The sequence below is a fragment of the Sinohyriopsis cumingii genome, chromosome 3 (genome assembly GCF_028554795.1).
Source record: "Sinohyriopsis cumingii isolate HCF-2022 chromosome 3, ASM2855479v2, whole genome shotgun sequence".
NCBI lineage: Eukaryota > Metazoa > Mollusca > Bivalvia > Unionida > Unionidae > Sinohyriopsis > Sinohyriopsis cumingii.
This window is the reverse complement of record NC_142963.1, coordinates 143,455,133-143,463,246: the sequence shown is the minus strand read 5'-3', so window position 1 is coordinate 143,463,246 and position 8,114 is coordinate 143,455,133. Positions and strand designations below refer to the sequence as shown.

Genomic DNA, 8,114 nt, shown 5'->3' with positions numbered 1-8,114 from the left:
GAGTTATTGCAAAAATCTTAAAATGGTACAGGAATTTCCGCGTCTGCCATCTACATGAATATAGTATACTTTTAACAGACCTTAATATAATTTTAACAGCTCAAAATTGTGGAGTTCTTGTCTTGTCAAGGTTAGTAGTAACCATTTTTCAGTTCTAAGATAAGGAAGATACAAAAAGGAAGTCATTTAAAGGTTTTTCTGTTTTTATTAATAGCAGCCATGTTTGATGCATCATTTGCTGGACCTTTATGCCAGGATGCTTTGTTTAATTCGGATAAATTCTAGATACAGTCAGGGTGGTGACCTCAGTGGTTTCCCAGTTATGACTCAGAGGTTTAACAAGGAAAGAACAGACGAGGGAACCATTGCTTACCGCACAAGTCTATTCACTTTGTATATGGCTTTTTAAAATCTAATTAACTCATGAACAGTCCCTAGTGCATAGGAATAAGCTGTCTGCATAAATGACCTGTCCATTTCATGCCAAGAAATATCACATAAAGTATAGGATGTGGAATACAAAAGTTTTCAAGTTATGACCCAGGGTACTGGCATCAGTGGGTAAGGACAGACACGTGTATGGTTCTTGAACAATGTTGGTCAAAGCAGAAAGTTAACTGCCTAGTTATATAGTTAAAATCAAATGTCATAGCAAGTTAAAACTCACTCCCTATAATTAAAAAATTCACAAATAAACACTTTGAATTATCTCACATAAGTTTTTTAATTTATAATTTTAATAATGACTGTGCTTTGGAAATAGGAAATTTGTTTATAAATTGAACAGCACATGGATATGATGTGATTATCAGTCACTTGAGGAAAACCTGCAATGACAGGAAGGGGATTGTAATACTGACCTTGGCCATTGCACCAATTCACCAACACAAAGCACATGGTTACCATTATCACACAGGGTAACACCTGTTATTGAATGTTTTTATCATGCTGACAACCAACTGCATTAGTTGTATTGAGAAAAAAAACTTTTTAAACTTTATGTTTAAAATTTTTAAAATGCACATACCAAAGTTTGTCGTCATGCTTCAACACAAGCTTAAAAAGGTTTGTATTTCTTGAAAATGTTTCACACATTTCCCAATGTTATCAAGGTGTTCAGACTATAACCTCTTGATCAACAGGATTATGAGGATGTGCTGTTAACATCCATCTTTACCTATATGCATCCACACATAATCTTCATTTCCAACTCTGCATAGACCAAAATATACAGCAGTTGTCTCAAACTCAAACCACCCTTAGGGCCGCATGAGGGTATTTTCGATGGCCCAAGGGCTGCACCACCTTTGTTATCTCTCATGACACCTTGAGACACCAATCATTTTGTGGGCCACAGGATACAACTTGGCTGGCTGCGTGCTTGAAACCCCTGATATATACAGTATGGCATATCTTGCATTTTAAGATCACAATTTTAGAATTAGAAAGAAAATACAAGAGGAATAATCTATTTGCTATTGTTTTTATTTAATTTCAAACCAACAACACATGGCACTTTAGTAGTGTATTAAAGACCTTCTCACATTAAACATTAAATTCATCCTTCAAAAAATCTTTGTCAAGAAAATATTGTTTAGTATAAAATGCAAAAGGAATGATGGCTCATATTTCACATTAAAGACGTTATTATTAAACTTAACAAATAAAAAGAATCATATCTTTTATGAATATTCACTAGCATTCATTAATTCATGATCATAACTATGATGTTAAATTATCATAACTATTATGTTATTTGACCATAGCTATAGTGATGCACTGTACATGCTAAAGTGATACAGGATACTAGCTATGGTGATACATGACCATAGCTATAGTGATGCACTGTAATGCTAAAGTGATACAGGATACTAGCTATGGTGATACATGACCATAGCTATAGTGATGCACTGTACATGCTAAAGTGATACAGGATACTAGCTATGGTCTTAAATGATCAAAGTCATGGTTATACATAGCTTTGGTGATACATTATTATAGTTATTGTGATACATGATCTTATCTATGGTCTTACATGATCATGTCTGGTCTCACATGATCAAAGCTATGGTGATACATGATAATAGCTATGGTGATACATGATTATATTTATGGTGATACATGATCACAGTTATGGTGATATATGATTATAGCTATGGTAATGCAGGATCACATCTATGGTCTCACATGATCAAAACTATGATACATAACCACAGCTATGGTGATACATGATTCAACTCAATGCCAATACTTCCATCATTAAATTAGATTAAATTTAAACAATCAGATCTGATGTCACTTCAAACATGACTGGAATCAACCAATATAAACTCCCTCATGTGAATAGATGATACGTCAACATATCAACTTTGTAACATACAAGTATTGCTAAAATGAAAAGCAATCATTACACCGGTAAGGGGTCTCATTTTCTCATTAATAAAAATTTAGCCTTTTATACATTAGAAATAAATTACTTTTTAGAAATAGTAAATGATATATAAAATTTTTTGTAACTTTATTTTTTGCCTTTAACAGATCAAGATGACTTTTGAAATGTTGTGATTTATTTGAGATTGTTATGTTCTGCTAAGAATTTTTACAAAGTTGAATGATGATCTGCAATGAGATGTAGTAATGGGAATCACTTCAATTAAAACCAAAATGACACTTGAATAGACAGAGTAGATATCTGCAGGTTTCAACAACACAACAAGGTTAGATCTGTAATGCTTCTTACATGACCTTCCTTGTTGCAAGACATGTTCATCCAAGCATACTACCGTCATACAACTTTGGTGAAAAATTGGAACAAAGGTTTGGGCATTTAAACCTGGACAAGAGTTTTTAACAAACCAAAGAAACATGTCTCAGCAGCCCAAATTAGAGATGACACAACTTAGTCTCAAGATTAATCCACATTATAACAAATATTGTCCAAACAGATGCTGTAAACGAGGGTTACAGACCACACAGTGAAGAGCAATGAATACATGCTGACATAAATACACATGTGGAAGTTCTGTATACCATCTCTTCTCATAGAACATTTTAGAAATATTCAAAAATATTTTTGTTAATGACTGGCATGAACAAGTTGTTTATCAGATTAATGTTACTGGAAAGATACATGAAAATGCAGAATGTTTAATATGTGCATGTACAAGCATAAACAAGCATTTCAATTATTTAAAAAAAAAAAATTCAACATTTTCGATGACTGAAAATCATCAGATAATGCTGTTTCAATAGTCTGATATGTTTTCACAAAACTTCAAGTGTACACTCAAATATCACGCATTTCAAGTAAATTCAACCTAATGGAATCAAAAATAAGAAAATTATGAGGGGTAATTCTGGTTTATACCTGTAAATCTTTATTTTTACCTAGTTCTTTGATCAACAAAAATAGAAGAACAGAACATTTTTGGCAAAATATTATGCAACCATTATTGTATAAAAAAAAACACATTAACATACAAAAATGGGAAATTTCTGACAGTCTTTATTTTTGCAATTTCTGCAACCCATAGAGTGAGCAAATTTTTAAAAAGTCACAAAACTACACAAGTTAAACTAATTTGTCAAAATCCAAAATTTCCTTAAATTGTATGATGCAGAAATTTCCTCATATATATATATATATATATATATATATATATATATATATATATATATATATATATATATATATATATATAAAGACATCATTACAAAACACCCCACCCCAATACATGTTCATTGTGAAAATTTACAACACACAATTACAAAGTATTAAAATTATGCTTTGCATGACTAGTCTATACTAAATTTTTTGATCTGGTTACTTCCACAAAAAATAAATTTACAAAGGCAACATCAAATTGAAAATTCCAACATTTAAAAATTATCAAAACTGTTTGCAAAAGTAAAGTGCCTTGCTGAAGGACATACCATGGTAACTGACCCAGGCTGGTCTGATGGAAGGATTCAATACCACATCCGTTTTGGTCACAATTCTGGCAAGCTAACCACTGAGCCATCGTGGCTCCCTGACAAGCAACTTGTTCAACAATTTACTTGCTGCCATATTTTAGATAATATACAAACTACAAAACTGATCCAATCTACAATTCTCAAATCACTGCATCATCTCTCTGGCTTCCATATTGGCAAGTTTCTGAGCATTTTAAAAGAATGCCTTGCTAATGAAATCAATATACCCAGGTCATAAAATTATTTCACAAGTACTAAGATTTACAATAGAGATTCAATGCTCCTACAGTACAAGCAAATGGAAAGATGGATGTGTGTATTTCTATACAAAAGAACCTGTAAGGTCAAATTACTGCTGGAGCAACCATTTCTTTTTTGTCATTTTGAGTTTTTAAATGTTTCAAACAAAAAGCACTTTTACATTATGACTAAACACATTACTGTATGATGCACAGTAATGGGGTAAATGTTTGAAACTGCTTTATTGCAGGACTGAACAAGTCCTTGAGTGATCCACAGTACTTAAGTAAATAATGCTTTTTACAGCAGGACGGAACAAGTCCTTGAGTGATTGACCATAATGGGGTAATTAATGTTTGAAACTGCTTAACTGCATGACTTAACAAGTCCTTGAGTGATCCACAGTATTGAAGTAAATAATGCTTTTTACAGCAGGACAGAACAAATCCTTGAGTGACTCGAAGTATTGGAGTGAATCAGGTCCGAGTTAGCCAAGTTTTACTGCATATAATTAGCATTCAACTTATGAAAGTAAATGCTTCCTAGTATAACATGCACATCTAAATTTCTCTATATTTTCATGTAAAGGTTTCTTGTTACTGTTTCACACTGGATTCAGAAATTAATCAGATACAATAAAAATATATCCATCCCAACAATATTCATATCTGTTTATCAAATCCCACGAATCAATTTTCTCTGCCTGAAACTCATCATTATAAGAAACAGTGTAGACCCTAGCAACAGTGTAATTAAGATCTACATTATTCACAGATGGTTGTGTGTTATGCACTAGAAATAATGTATGAAATGATTTATAATATCCCCATGACTGTAAATGTACTATACCAATCCATGCCAATAACAAAATTAACATCTTGATATAATTTTTGTTAAAAATCAAGCCAGAAAGTTTTAAATTGTGATAAGTAAACTTATCAAAAGTCTTTTAGCAGCTGAACTGACTTAACTTCATAATGAATTGTCCCAAGTGTGAACAAAAACTCTCCATGGGTTTTAGACAATGTAAACAAATTTAAAGAAAATTACTTTAAACAAATCCTAAACATTAATTTTTTTACTGCAACATTTCCACAAGGTAAAAAGGACTTGTGAGCAAGCCATTGATTCAATGGTCTTAGTTTTGCAGTGATTCATGCCAAAATGAAACAAATCTATTAAGGGGCTATAACCATCTAGGGACAATGACTCTTGCAAAATATGATGCAACTCTATCAAGAGGCATATCTTGGGACAATAACTCTTGCATGAAATAATTTAACTCAAACCTTAATAAATTGCTGATGAGGATGACAGCAGTGACATAAACGTGACCACTACACTTCACTTTCCACTCACATGGGCTGGATGAATATTGTATTGATATAATTATTCTGATCAGTCACTGAATATGTATTCATATAATTATTCTTAATGGTCAATGAATGTGTATTCATCAATTATTATAATCAGTGATTTAATGTGTATTCAAATAATTATTCCTATCAGTCACTGATGTGTATTCATCTAATTTTTCCCATCAGTAATTGGATGCGTATTCACAAAATTATTCTTATCAGTCATTGAATGTGTATTGGTTGTTACCTGAGGTTGATGAGTAGTTCCACCTAAGAAAAGCTTGCCACCCATCTTCACCGCAAAGTGTCTCTGTGAAAGTGGCCAGTAACTTGTTTATTACACACAATAAATCCATTATACCATATACAAATCTGAGAAATTTATATCTCAGTAGATGTATGCATATATATTTGTGTTTAACCTCAGTAACCTAATCAGTGATTTATTTTAAAATGCTGCTCTGGAAGGACTTCATTAATGTTGCAAATTGTTGTGAAGTGCATTAATGACATGCATTCCAAGCAAGGAAATGTCATGCTGATATTGACTCCAAATAAATTTCCCTAAATCATTCTTTACTTTGTCAAACAGTATTTCACAAATCTTTGCTATCATTTTGTTAAAAGTCTGAGAAAATTAGACTCATTTATTTTGTTTCATTAAACACAAAAAAGCAAGAAAGTACATAATTTTTGTTTGTGAAAATATTAAACTAGAATACATGGCACATCTAAAAAAATGTATAACTACACAAAAATATTATGACTGAAATACATGAAAACAGTCAATACTTGTTTCCAATACTGAATAAAACAGGGCAGAAGTAGAATAATTACTCACACTGCATGAAACAATTCACTGACCAATTGATACATCAATACTCAATATGGTGACTAGATTCAAAATGACATTTATGCCATAAAAGTTACTTTTAACTTCAATAACCACAAAATATTATTAGTCACTTGCCTCTTTTGTTCCTTACATGTATCATTATGTATCACAGGTAATGTATTCATGATATGTATCGTATCTGGACTGAGGCATATCATTTCCACCCTTAATCATAACTATACAATGTCTTTTCAAAGACAAATTCGTGTAAGAAAAAAATTGAGTACCTTTTCCAAAACTTTAAAGCCCTGAAATTATTCGATATCACGTTGACTCAAAATATAATCTTGACTAAAGAAGTGGAAAAAGTGGTGAAATCAATTACATTCCATCTAAAACTACAAAATCGGCGCGAATGTCTGTTGTTGTGCATGTACAGATATTTGTACAAATTGAGGTAAAATAACCAACAATACCTGGCACTTGTGGAATTTGGGGATAACTTTTTAGTAAGATTCAAGAAAAATACATCCTGCCACCATTAACAAGTATAGAAAAGCATTGTTATAATGCAAAATAACATGAAAAATATTGGGTATCACTTATTTTAGAAATTTTAAATATAAATGCAATTTCATATATCTAATATCTATAATTATGAAAATGCTAGCACTTCTTTCGAGCTAAGCAGTATTAAATAAACTCCTACAGCCACACACAAAAATGTATCAATCAGCATTACTGTGAATAGAACCATACAAAAATTTTTTATAACTTAAGAGCACTGAATTTTTTTTATGTATTGTATCAGATCTCTCATAACAAGTCCATTGTTAATGATAATACCCTTCCCAATTCAAAAAATATTTTCAAAACAATATCCAAGAATGTCGCATCTAAGATAAACCTGTGGTCGCCTGAACTTAGGAGAAATATTGTACTTTTAAGATCAATGGATTCTAATGGACCTGAAAATCTAACTAACTGCAGATACCTGTCCTTTCAATAAACCTGTTTTCTGAGACTGAAACAAAAGCTTTGATTAATCATCAGGTAATAACACTTCAAATGCCATAGTGCAGGATAAAATGATATTTCATGGAGGTTAGGATATATGTGCTGTGTTCCAACTCCAAATCTGCCATTGTTTAATGTGTTGGCAGATCCTTGTCTATGCAGTTTGTTCAGAATAATCAGTAGTATATCTCTTTTTAAAGAGCTTATAAAACTTAGCTTGATCAAGTTGAACTTTGTCTTTAATGACAAGATTAAAATAATGATTTGATGACATCCATTTTAGTAGCACCCAATTTCAGTAGTTTTTTTTTTCAGCAATTTTTTTATTTTTTTATTTGTTAACAAAAGCAGTGCAGCTGTTTTGACATTCAAGTATTCCTTTGTACCCAATGTATCACCATGGTTCCATGTGTGACACTAAACTAGCTTTGTTACATGGGTCACAAAAATACAATGGACAAGATTTGTAATTGTGTGTATAATGGACTTGCAGAAAAGATAAATACTGGATCAATTTTCTTCTGGTCTTTGCCATCTTTCCTTCTTCACAATACAATGCAAGTCCTAAAAGAATGCAATGATCATTTTGTAAATATTCAGTCTAATACAATGTCATTCTGACCAAACACAATGAAACAGTTATATCATATTAGATTTACACAAGACTGGTACTTTATGTTGAAACGACT

General features: G+C 31.8%; 1 protein-coding gene across 4 annotated transcripts in view; it reads right to left on the bottom strand.

Moving 5' to 3' along the window:
• Window positions 1-1,467: 1,467 nt before the first annotated feature.
• LOC149804007 (cytosolic 10-formyltetrahydrofolate dehydrogenase-like) overlaps window positions 1,468-8,114 on the bottom strand; it is an 88,135-nt gene continuing 81,488 nt past the window's right edge. For all 4 annotated transcript variants that reach the window (XM_089953870.1, XM_089953868.1, XM_089953869.1 and 1 more), the window contains exon 25: window positions 1,468-7,989. The gene's annotated coding sequence lies outside the window, so the exon portion shown is untranslated. The remainder of the gene's footprint in view (window positions 7,990-8,114) is intronic.